Below are 12253 nucleotides of genomic sequence, written 5' to 3' on the forward strand. Positions count from 1 at the left end.
AGCAACAAAATTTCTGGATGCAGTGAGTGAGTTTAACTTTCCAGCAGTAATCTGAATCTTTCTCTAAATAAGTTGGAGCCTATGGAGATTAATAGCATCTCCTGGTCACTTTTACTACTAGCCCTATATTAGAATAACTCCACTGAAAATGATTGAAAAAGTAAATGAGTTACATGAACAGATTTGCAATTCAGATTGCAGCTTCATTCTTTAAATATCCCTAAACAATACAGGTAGTCCTTGAGTTACAACGGTAATTGGGACAGGAGTTTCTGTCACTAAGTGATGTGGTTGTAAAGTGCAACGTCACGTGACTGCATCACTTAGCAACAGCAATCCCAGCATTCCCCATTGCCATCATTAACCGAATTCCACTGGTCATTAGCTGAGGACCCATCCTAATCCAAGCCATTCTTGCCTTGGTCCCTCCAGTCCCTGAGCTTCAGTAAGGTAAGGAACCGTCTCCCCCTCAACTCCCCCCAACTGCCTATTCTCCCCATCTCTGCCCTTTGGGTGCCCTGCACCCTGCCTTGTGGAGTGGTAAACAGCCTCAGAACCATTCAGCTCTGGGACTGCTTGCCACGCTGCGGTTCTGGGGCTGCAAGAAGCCCCAGAGCCGCAGCGCAGTGTGAAGCCACAGCACCTGGGGAAGCCCCAACCGACCCAGCAGCATGGTGAGACGCCTCAGCCATGCCAGCCCAGTTCCAGCCAGTCACCCTCACTGCCCTGCAGTCCAAAGCCCCTGCTGCCCTGCACTTCACCACCCCAGCTGACTTTGCTGTCTCCTTGCTCCTGCTGCTGATGAGGCATGCCTGCCCTGGCCCTTCATGAGGCAGCTGCTGGCCACGTGAGGCCATCTTCCCCAGGTCTCAAGAGGAAACCGCCGTGTGCAACCTTGGGAAGAAAGCCTTGTGTGGCCAGCAGCTGCCTTGCGAAGGCCAGGGCAGGCATGCCTTGTCAGCAGTGGGAGCAAGGAGATGGCGAAGGTCAGCTAGGGAGGCAGGGGCTGTGGAGTGCAGGGGGCCAAAAGTATTAATACGTTTTCTACTACAGATTAAGGTTACTATGGTAACTAATCATTTTGACCGGGTGAAGAGGTTGAATTGTCTTATTTTCGGATGTTAATTTTTGCACCTGGGGGAAGAACTTGCTTGAACTTGTTTTAGTTTCAGTTTCCCTTCTGTGTAGGCATGTAGAGAGTTAAGCAGCTCTCACTGAGAGCCTGTAAATATGTTTGCTTTCTGTGAATAAAATTATTTTTATAGAAATGCCTGGTATGTGGCTTTTCTGATCTCTCCTGGGCCAAATGCTTTCTAGCACTCTGCCAACAGGTTATGGGCTCAGTAAGCAGCCCAGTAAACCCAGTAAGAAGCCCAGTAAAACCCAGAGAATAGAGAGATCAGCTCCACAACTCATGCACAATTTAAAGGCAGGTAGCAAAGACCTGTGAAGATTTTCTTTGGAGCCACCTGGAGATTTTCCAGCAACTGCCGGTCTACAGGACAAAGAAGCCAGCTGAGGTGACTTGCAAAAGAAGGAAGAAGCCATGGCTACCTCCCAGCCCTCAGCGATGCCTCTGGAGCGCCTATCAGAGACCAACTATTTGAATTGGGCCCTGAAGATCGAGATGTATCTTCGCAGAGAGAATCTTTGGCTGCCAATTGGTAAGCAAACCCCCCAAAATCCCAGTGCTGAATGGCTTAGACAGGATGAGCAGGCTAGAGCCACCATTATCCTGGGAGTTGAGGACAATCAGCTAGTCCATGTGCGAGGTATGCAGTCTGCCAAGCAACTTTGGGACGCTTTGAGAGACTTGTATGTAAAGGCAACAGCAGGGAGTAAAATTACCCTGACAAAAAAGCTGTACAAAGCCTAGCTTGCAGAAGGAGATAGCCTTCCTGAGCACCTGCATTATATTCAGCAGCTGTTTGTTGAGTTGCAGGAGAGAGGAATGGAATTTACACCTCTCACAAAATCCTATATCCTCCTGTCCTCGCTGAATGAAACATGGGACACACTGATTTGTACCCTGGAGGCTATGCCTGAAGCAGACGTCACCCCATCGTATGTTACACAGCGCTTACTCGCTGAATGGGAGAAGAGAGAGGAAAGATCCCCCCCATCTCTTCTGGAAAGCTGCAATACCAGAAAACAAGGGAAAAGAAGGGAAAGGAAGCTGAGGCCACAGCGCTAGCCAGCCAGCGATGCTTCACTTGTGGTTCAGCTGGACATTTGCAGAAAGACTGTGCCTTGAGACCCAAGAGTAGAAAGACGAAGAACAACAACACAAGGGCAACACAGAAGAAGGCTTTTCAGACAACCTAAATTGCACAGGTTGCTGAGAAGGGTAATTCTGATGTATGGGCGTTAGATTCTGGGGCCAATTGTCATTTATGTAATTGTAAAAGCTCTTTTGTGTCACTGTCTAAAACTGAAAGACAAAGTGTATCTTTGGCTGATGGGTCTGTGACAAAAATTATGGGACAAGGTGACTTGTATTTATCCTGCTTGGGAGAAACTGTAAAAGGTGTGTTGTGTCTGCCAAATTTACAATCAAACCTTTTATTTGTGGCACAGTTAACTGCAACAGGGTATATCATAACATTTAAGAAAAATGGTTGTGAGATATGTAGAAATGGAAAATTGTGTGCTACTAGTATATTGAAAGACTCCTTGTACATTGTGCAAAATGCAAGGAAGCCAAGCTGCAAGGCTGCAGTTGGCAACACTCCATATCATGACCAATGTGTACACCTGATGCATAGAAGATTTGGTCATGCTAATTTCAAGTATATAGCACAAATGCCACAGCTGTATGCTGACCTAAAGATAAAACCCTGTGACAAATACTTAGATTGTGTAGTTTGCAAAGCATGCAAAACACTAAAAGCTCCTGTGAGTAAGCACAGTGACAGAGTTACAACTAGACCTTTGGAAATTGTACACTCTGACATTATTGGTCCTTTTGCTCCAAGTCTTGGACAAGCAAGGTATGCAATGACCATCATTGATGATTTCTCAAGATACACATTTATCTACATCTTAAAACACAAAGATGAGGCATTTGAGAAATTTAAAGGTTTTGTGACATGGGCAAATGGAAAATTGACATGGGCAAATGGAAAAGGCCTGTATCTGCACTCCAATGTGATAGAGGAGGAGAGTACCTTTCTCACAAGTTCAAAAGGTTCCTAGTGGAAAACATGACAGAACAAATTCTTTCTAACCCTTACACCCCTCAGCAAAATGATGTTGCTGAAAGAAAGGGCAGAACCTTGCAAAATGCGATGGAATGCATGCTTAAAGATTCACATTTATCTTTTAAGTATTGGGGAGAGGCAATATCTACTGCCTGTTATGTACAAAACAGATTGTATAACTGTGATTCAGGACACTCCATTCCATTTGTTTTATGGTGTGAAACCAAAGGTAAACCATCTTAGAGTGTTTGGTAGCACTGCTTGGGTTCATATTCCAAAACAACAGAGAAGGAAAGGAGGCCCCACAACAAAGAAAGCCATCTTTGTTGGCTATGAACAAAGCCAAAGGAGCCACAGGTTCATAATGGGAGAGAAATTAATAATTAGCAAAAGCGCTTCTTTTGCTGAACAAAACTGGGGGAGATTAAATTCTAGCTCTCCAGTTGATCTGACCACCACAAGAGAACAGCAAGGACTTGCTGATAGTGATCTTTTGACTGATGAGGACATTAAACCAGAAAAGCAAACTGAAGATCTGTCTGATGAGACAGATGCTTCTCAGGAAAGTGATAGGAGTCAAAATTTAAGCCCTGTATTACCTCGCAGATCTCAGAGAAGTAATAAAGGCGTTCCTCCATCACGTTTTCAGGCTGAAACAGTAAAGGCTTTTCACATATTCACAGAACCTGAGTCTTTAGAACAAGTGAATGCTTTACCACCTGAGATTGCACAAAATTGGCATTCTGCCATGCAACAGGAGTTAGCATCCTTGAAAGAAAATAAAACACAGGAACCGGTAAATCTACCTCCCAATGAACGCTGTCTAGGTTGCAGGTGGGTTTTCAAACTGAAAAGGGATGCTGATGGCAAAATCCAAAAATATAACGCAAGGTTAGTTGCAAAAGGGTTCACTCAAAGGAAAGATTTAGACTTTGACAAGACTTTTGCACCAGTTACTAAAGGTGAATCAATTAGATTACTGTTAAAAATTGCATTCAAAGGAATGTCAGTTCACCACTATGACGTTCAAACTGCATTTCTCTATGTGATTTAGACCACAAATTATACATGCAGCAACCCCCTGGCTATGAAAAAGAGGAGAATCTAGTCTGTGAACTGCAGAAGTCAATATATGGGTTAAAACAAGCTGCTAGATCCTGGAACCAAAAATTAGATGAAAAACTGCAGAATGTTGGTTTTGAAAAAGGAAAAGCAGATCCATGTGTAAATATGAAGAAAGACAAACAAGGCTGTACGTATCTGTGCATTTATGTTGATGATTTGCTGCTGTTCACACCAACAGAAAAACAAAGGCTTGATTTTGAAGCCTGCATGAAAAGCCATTTCACATTAAAAAGCCTTGGAACTGTAACAAATTACCTAGGTTTAGAAATACACAGGAAGAAGGATGGTAGCTTTCTGTTCAACCAACGTAGTAAAATTCAAAAGCTCCTAGAGGATTTTAATATGCAAGACTGTAAACCAGTCTCTACTCCAATGATAACAGATTTTCAGAAAGATATAGGAGAAACTCAATTAACTGAGACAGAGAAATATAGATCTGCAATTGGAAGTTTACTGTACATTGCAAATCACCCTCGCCCAGATATCTCAAATTCTGTGGCCATTTTAAGTAGACAGGTAGAGAAGCCTACATGTACTGGAAAAGCAGCATTGAAGAGGTTAATGAGGTATTTGCAAGGAACAAAGAATTATTGCCTGAAGCAAAATGCCTCTGGAACCGAGAAATTGCAGGCTTTTGCCGATTCTGACTGGGGAGCAGATGTCAGTGACAGGAAATCCACTCCTGGGATTTTAATTCAATTTGCTGGGTCTAGCTTAGGCTGGCATTCTAGAAAGCAAACACTTGTTGCTCTTTACACTGCAGAAGCAGAGTTTTATTCTCTAACACAAACCTGTAATGAGGTTATATGGTTTAAACATTTGTTAAAAGACATAGGCATGGAAGTGAACCAGCCTATAACTGTTTATGAGGATAATCAAGCTTGCATTGCTATGGCAAAATCTGAAGCCTGCAAAAATAGGACAAAACATATCGATATTAGATATCAATATATCAAAGATATGATAAGCAAAGGAGAAATAATGTTGAAATATTGTGAATCAAAAGACATGATTGCTGATATTTTAACCAAACCTCTTGCTGTACCAAGACACAAAGAGTTAACAAAACAAATTGGTTTGCATCTTATTCTGTAGTATAAGAAGGGGAGTGTTAATATGTTTTCTACTACAGATTAAGGTTACTATGGTAACTAATCATTTTGGCCAGGTGAAGAGGTTGAATTTAATTGTCCTCTTTTCGGATGTTAATTTTTGCACCTGGGGGAAGAACTTGCCTGGACTTGTTTTAGTTTCAGTTTCCCTTCTGTGTAGGCATGTAGAGAGTTAAGCAGCTCTCACTGAGAGCCTGTAAATATGTTTGCTTTCTGTGAATAAAATTATTTTTATAGAAATGCCTGGTGTGTGACTTTTCTGATCTCTCCTGGGCCAAAGGCTTTCCTAGCAATCTGCTAACAAAAAGGTCATAGATGGGGTGTGGAGATGGGTGGTTGGGATGAAATGCCCCGGTGATCTAAGTGTGGGCGGGCTGCCAAGTGCCCGAATTTTCATCACATGTCTGCAGGGGCACTGCAACAGCTGTAACCTCAGGGACTGGTCGTAAATCCCTTCAGTATCACCATAACTTCAAACAGTTGTTGAACAAATGGTCATAACTTGAGGACTACCTGCAGATAATTATGGGGAAGGATTAATAATTATAATATAGTCCGGATGTATACTTGTTGGGATATAATGCTAGATTTCAACACTTCAGAGTCCACTTGATCAATAGTGCATTGATTTAAAAAGAATCCTGGAAGACTGAATAACTTCCATAGAGCAATTTCCATTTAGAAATTAAACATACTGCATGAGTGCCATTTTCCAGTGGAATACTTAGGCTGTTTTAACATTACAGGATCACTGATACAAAAATAAAGGCAGTCTGGAACCCTCTAATGTTAAATGTCCCTCCCACTACCATCTGATGTATCAAGAATTTCCTTTACAACCTATTTGAATCCTCCAAGCCTTACCATGTTTTCCTAGCCGTAGGACAGACTTCCCAAGATATATTTTTGGGATATATTGGAAAGCTCTCATTATGTCCAGTCAACATGGACAGGAGATGTAGTCCACTAAATTGAGAGAGACCACCAGACTGGGGGAAGATTAGTAAATTTAAGGTTAAGGCAACAGGCTAGAAACTGGGAGACTGAGAGTTCTAGTTCTGCCTCAGGCATGCAAGCTGGCTGGGTGACCTTGGGCCAGTCACTCTGTCTCAGCCCAACCCACCTCACAGGGTTGTTGTTGTGGGGAAAATAGAAGGAGGAAGGAGTATGAGGTACGTTCGCTGCCTTGAGTTATTTATAAAAATAATAAAGGCGGGATAGAAAATAAATGAAATAAATAATAAATTGAACTGATTTATGGTCACACCTGCTGGATAAAATATCGGAGCAGTGCGAGTTCTGCTTCCTCTAGCCAGATCCTTTATTTTCCCATTTATAAAACACCAGCAGCATTGCTTCAAACTACAGTTAATGCATAATTTTTTGTTGCTACTGAAAAGTAAAAAAATTCAAGTGGAATTTACATTTAAGCTAGCCTTTCTCAACCGGGGTTCCATCTTGCCCTACGGTTCCGTCAGAGGTTGCTAGGAGTTCCACAAGAGATTGTCACTGAAAAATATCAAACATCTTTTATTTTGTGCACTGCACAATGCTAGCACTTACAGTGGTGTAGGTTAAAAGTGAATTGTATTACGAAGGTTTTGTACTTTTTGCAATTTTTATGCAGAGATTCCCTGAGAGCTGAAGATCTCAAGATTCCTCTGGGGTAAAATGGTGAAAAAGGTTGGTTTAAGAAACGTCACTGCTGTTTTTAACCAGCAGGGAGGGACTCACGGATGAAGGATGTGACCTGAGGATTGCATAATTAGAAAAGTTTAGGTTAGATATGCCTGGATTTGAAATGAATTATCACTGTGTGATAGACCTACTTCAGGAAACATCAGCTCCTGTCGTTACTTTTCCCTTCATTTGAGACAGTCATTGTTTCAAAGTCATAAAGGACCTGATACTGCAAGAGAGAAAGAGAGCTCAGCCAAGGGTAAGTTTACAATTGATTGTACTTCCACTTTTTAATAATTAATAATTAAATGTTGTAATATTGAGAATCTACCTGTTCCTTACATGACACACACAAACAGCAAGAGATTGTCCAAGCGCAAGAGATCTGCTGTGATGCATTAGGCAAATGTGCAGCATAATTTTAAAGCTGAAATTCATGTATACTGTGTATGTATGTGTGTGTGTGTGTTTATTTCACTGACTGGAAATGCTTCCAGGACATGTATAAAGATAACACTAAGCTTGTGCTTTATGTCTCTAATTTAGAATACCTATCGACAGCCTGTTATTCTTATAATAAATTTAGCTCCTGAAGAGGAGAAATGCTGTTTGATTGGTTTAAGGCATAACAAAATGAAAAGGATGGCTTTAAATGAATAGAGCTTAAAATTCTGCTAATGCTAATAGCACTGGATTTTCACAACAGTTGACAGGTCATTGTCAACTTTGTTTTGTTATCCTTAATGGAAATGCAAAAGTCCTGGGAACTAGTAACCACAGGCACCTGAAAGCTGGGACTACAGTAGTATTTAGCATGCCAGCTGATGCTTCTCCTTTTGTCTGCTAAAAATGCTGTTGAGGACTAAAATGTGCAAATAATGAAAATTATTATAAATAGAAACAAAAACTACTCTCCTGAGACTGGATTTCAACTGCCTTCTTTGCAGGGCTTGGGTACATTGATATAACTAGAGATCCAAGACCTTCTTGTAGCAAAGAGTGTTTGTATTAGCTTCAGACTGTATCCCAGCTATCCCTGTTTTGAATGTGGATTATCTGTCTTTGAAGTTTCAACCTTATGATAACCTTCCATCTGGATTACTGCAATGTGTTACTTATAGAGCTGCTATTAGAATCTGGATGTTTGATGATGCAGAATATGAAAGCAAGAATTTTAAGTGAGTTTTTACATTATCCATGTATTATATGGGCATCACCTTCCTTGGCTCTTAATTACTTCCAGGCTCAGATCAAAATATTGCTGTCTACCTACCTATTGGTATGTACCTACTTTCTCCTCAACATGGAATACTGCTAAGAGATGCTGGAAGTAATATAATGGTCACAGGACTGTCCGCCTTGCACTTCATCTAGTCAATTTAGGAAATTTATCAGTAAAGTTCTGTTCCTTTCCCTCTGCTCAGGGAAAGCTTCCACAGAAACTCTTAAAGGTTTTAGAGATGAGCCAACTATACTCCCTAAAGTGGACATTTGTTTTTTTCCATGGTGTGGCACTGGTAGTCAATAACCTCATTATATTTTTTCCTCCACTAAAATTAGGAACTCTGTCATCTAATTCATGTGTAAAAATTCTTCAAAACAATAGGATGGATTTTTTTCTCCTCAATAAAATTTCAAAGTGGGAAATATATTGACTGAACCTGAAGCAATATCCAACGTATTTAACAAGCATGGATTCAAATAGAAAAAAAGGTAACTAATGTATTTAAACACAGTTTAAACTCTTTATTCTTACATAATACTGTCTTTAGCAAATTTTTTGAAAAATATTCAAAACACAATACATAGATTTTAAAAGCAGTTGTGCTTAAGGAATAATCTGTGAAGGAAAATACTGAAAAAATTGTGGCTTTGGCTTATGAAAACACAATGCCACGCATGTGGAAGCCAATAGGTCACTTTTAGCAAAAGCTCGGTTGGAGAGGTTGCTATCAGGAGTCCCATCAATTCTGGCCAATGAACAATTAAGAGATAAATGTTATTAGGGCTACATTGTAGTTCTTGTTACTGAGAGGAGGGACAATAAGGCTAAATTGCAAATTATGATTGAAGACAGGAATAGAAATTCATATCCCTGTATCTGTTGTCCAAACCTTGGGAGATTGACTAAACAAATAACATAATGAACCATGTGTGGCGATCCAATTTCTGTCGCAGTGCCAAGAATTAAATGAGGACCTGTAGTTCCAGAGACAGGACTTTTGTGCTTCCTTATTGGACTGTTCCAAGGCCTCTTTAGTAGGAATGGGATGGGGCAGCTAATTAACAGGAGAAACAAGTCATCACATTAATCAGAAGTGCTGATCCTAGGAAGAGAAGGGACCCAGTTTTTCAGGCAGGATTCCTATTTTTAAAATATATGTTTGTTAATACTTTATTTACACTGGCACTGAGCTTCTTTGTCGGCTGAAAATGAATTCAAAAACAAGTCATTGACTTTGTGGAGATTATTCATAATGTTACAATTGAAAAGAGCCCCCCCCAATAAATTAAAACATCATGGTTGGTATATAAAATGATTACATCTGCAGTGGCACATTAGAAACAACCAAACAAAACTTCTGTTGCAAATAATACCTTTAAGAGGGTCAACAAGAAATACACAAAATAGTAAGAATGGTGGGTTGGATGTTATGTTAAACAAAAAATATAAAAATAAAAGGGCAGTGAGTGTTGGAGGGCACGGTAGATATAGAATCAAAGGAATGCAATTACGTTATTCCACAACTGTAACATTCATAACTGAAACAAAAACTTGTGTGGTATCTGTGGAAAAGTTAGCATGTGTTTCATATTTTTACTGCTAATCCACCCAAATAATGTTTTGGATCTACTTATAGTCTCATTTTAAGTGAGAGAAAGCTGTCACAGTTCATACTTACCAACTCTTTCTCCAGGTAGTTTGTGATCATTGTGGTAACTCCCCAAACAATGGGAAATGCTGAAGCAAGTTAAGTGCCTTGTGTTTATTATATTGGCTGGAGTCCTGAGTTTCAGAGGTGCCGTCAAAACCTGTTTTTATAACAGGCTTTGGAGGAGGGACGCGGTGGTGCTGCGGGTTAAACTGCTGAGCTGCCGATCGGAAGGTCGGCGGTTCGAAACCGCGCGGCGGGGTGAGCTCCCGTTGCTAGTCCCAGCTCCTGCTCACCTAGCAGTTCGAAAACATGCAAATGTGAGTAGATCAATAGGTACCGCTTCAGCAGGAAGGTAACGGCATTCCGTGTCGTTATGCTGGCCACATGACCTGGAAGTGTCTCCGGACAACGCCGGCTCTAAGGCTTAGAAACGGAGATGAGCACCGCCCCCTAGAGTCGGACATGACTGGACTTTATGTCAAGGGAAACCTTTACCTTTACCTTTTTGGAGGTGGGAATGTTGTGAGCATCTTCCTCCTGTAATTTGGAGGATAATGGATGCCAAGTTTTTATTTTATTCCTAGGGCTATGCTTTTTATTGTACTGATACATATGTTTTAGAGTTTGTGTGTGTGTGTTTTTTAACCTTAACATAAACGGAGTTGGTTTCCCTTGAAGTGGCATATAAACATGCAAACAAAGAAATACATTTGGCAACATGTGTGTGGTGTCAACAGTGTAAGAGCAGCTGAAGTGGAGACTGAAGAATTGTATTTAACAATTGTATTTAACTTTTCAAAGGGAATGGTCATGGTAAAAATGAGAATGCAAGACTTATCCTACATTTGAGTGAAGCTCCCTGATAGGGTAGTTGGGAAGAAGTTTTACTGTACATTAGTGGGTGGGTGGATATTATATAAAAACTGTGCCTGCAAATCCCACTTGCTAGTATTAGCTGAAGTGGAAATTAATTTTAGGATGTTTTCAATTAACTGATGTCCCAAAGGGATGAAAGACTCATCTGGTGTCACCACAGGATTTAGATAAAAATGATAACCATCTCTGTATCTCTGGGTGTGTTGATTTTTTGAAATCAGAGGCAGACTATCTTTCTGGGATGCTGCACGTATTTAGGGTGTTGTGACCATGTATTGGGCGCTCTGAGAAAAATGACTAAATTGGGAGATTTGGACATTAATAAAATGGCTGCCATGGTGGTCATGGCCTTCCTTCCTTCCTAGAAAGAAAACCTTGGCCTCCAGGATGCTCCTTGTCATGGCTTCTAAACTTTTTTCTGGCTAGGTGGGTATACTTTTAAAGCAATTCTACTATGACCCACATTTTTATTTTTGAAAAGTAACAATGAAGCCAGTGTTACAACTTCATTAAATTAATTGATTTATTTAGATTTCTAAAAATAACTCTGAGGCCAATGTCCAGTGGCATTCTTGAAAAAGAAAATACAGACAGGTGCTTTGTTTTATAGCTTGACAATTTCATTTACTTTTCTTTTTGATTTTAATTGAAAGTTAAAATATATATTAAATATGTATTATATACTGTATATAAAGTATATAATATTAAAATATTATATATTATTGTATAATATATAATAAAGATAAATGGGTCAGTGAGGCTGATGTGTACAATGATCCCCACAGGAACTAGGCCTAACCTTTGGATAATAAATGATGTAGGTTTTCAGATGTTTAATTCAGGCAGACTCACTGATTGCCTTTCTAACTCACTCTAGATATGACAGTGTATGCTTGTTATAAGCACAGCAGCTCAAATGGGTGGAAAAACCAGGACTGTGCCAAAGAAAAAAGCATTTAACATTTGACCTCTGATAAATCTGGATCAAATCCTTTATAACTAGGGAAGTTACCATCAAAATCTATAGAAGCTTCATCTAATGAAATATATTTAGATCAGATTCGCAACACTAAACTGCAGTTTGTTTAGCTATGGTTTATTGAATAATCCAAAATTGATTACGTCAACACATTGCCCTTAGCTATAGACTATGGCTTACAAACCACAATATTTGAGTTCACACAATACTAAACCACAAATAATATGTTAACCTACTCCTAGACAGCAAATTGACTTGTTCTAAAGACAAGCTCAGGGTATAAAAAGTATTCTGGGAGGTTTAGGAAGATTCTTGTAAGAAGGCAACAGAGCAGCAAGAAGCTATTTTAGAAACAGCCAAATGAGGCCAAAACACACATCTCAACTTTCACGATGAGAAATGCTG

This window comes from Candoia aspera, chromosome 1 (assembly GCF_035149785.1).
Source record: "Candoia aspera isolate rCanAsp1 chromosome 1, rCanAsp1.hap2, whole genome shotgun sequence".
NCBI lineage: Eukaryota > Metazoa > Chordata > Lepidosauria > Squamata > Boidae > Candoia > Candoia aspera.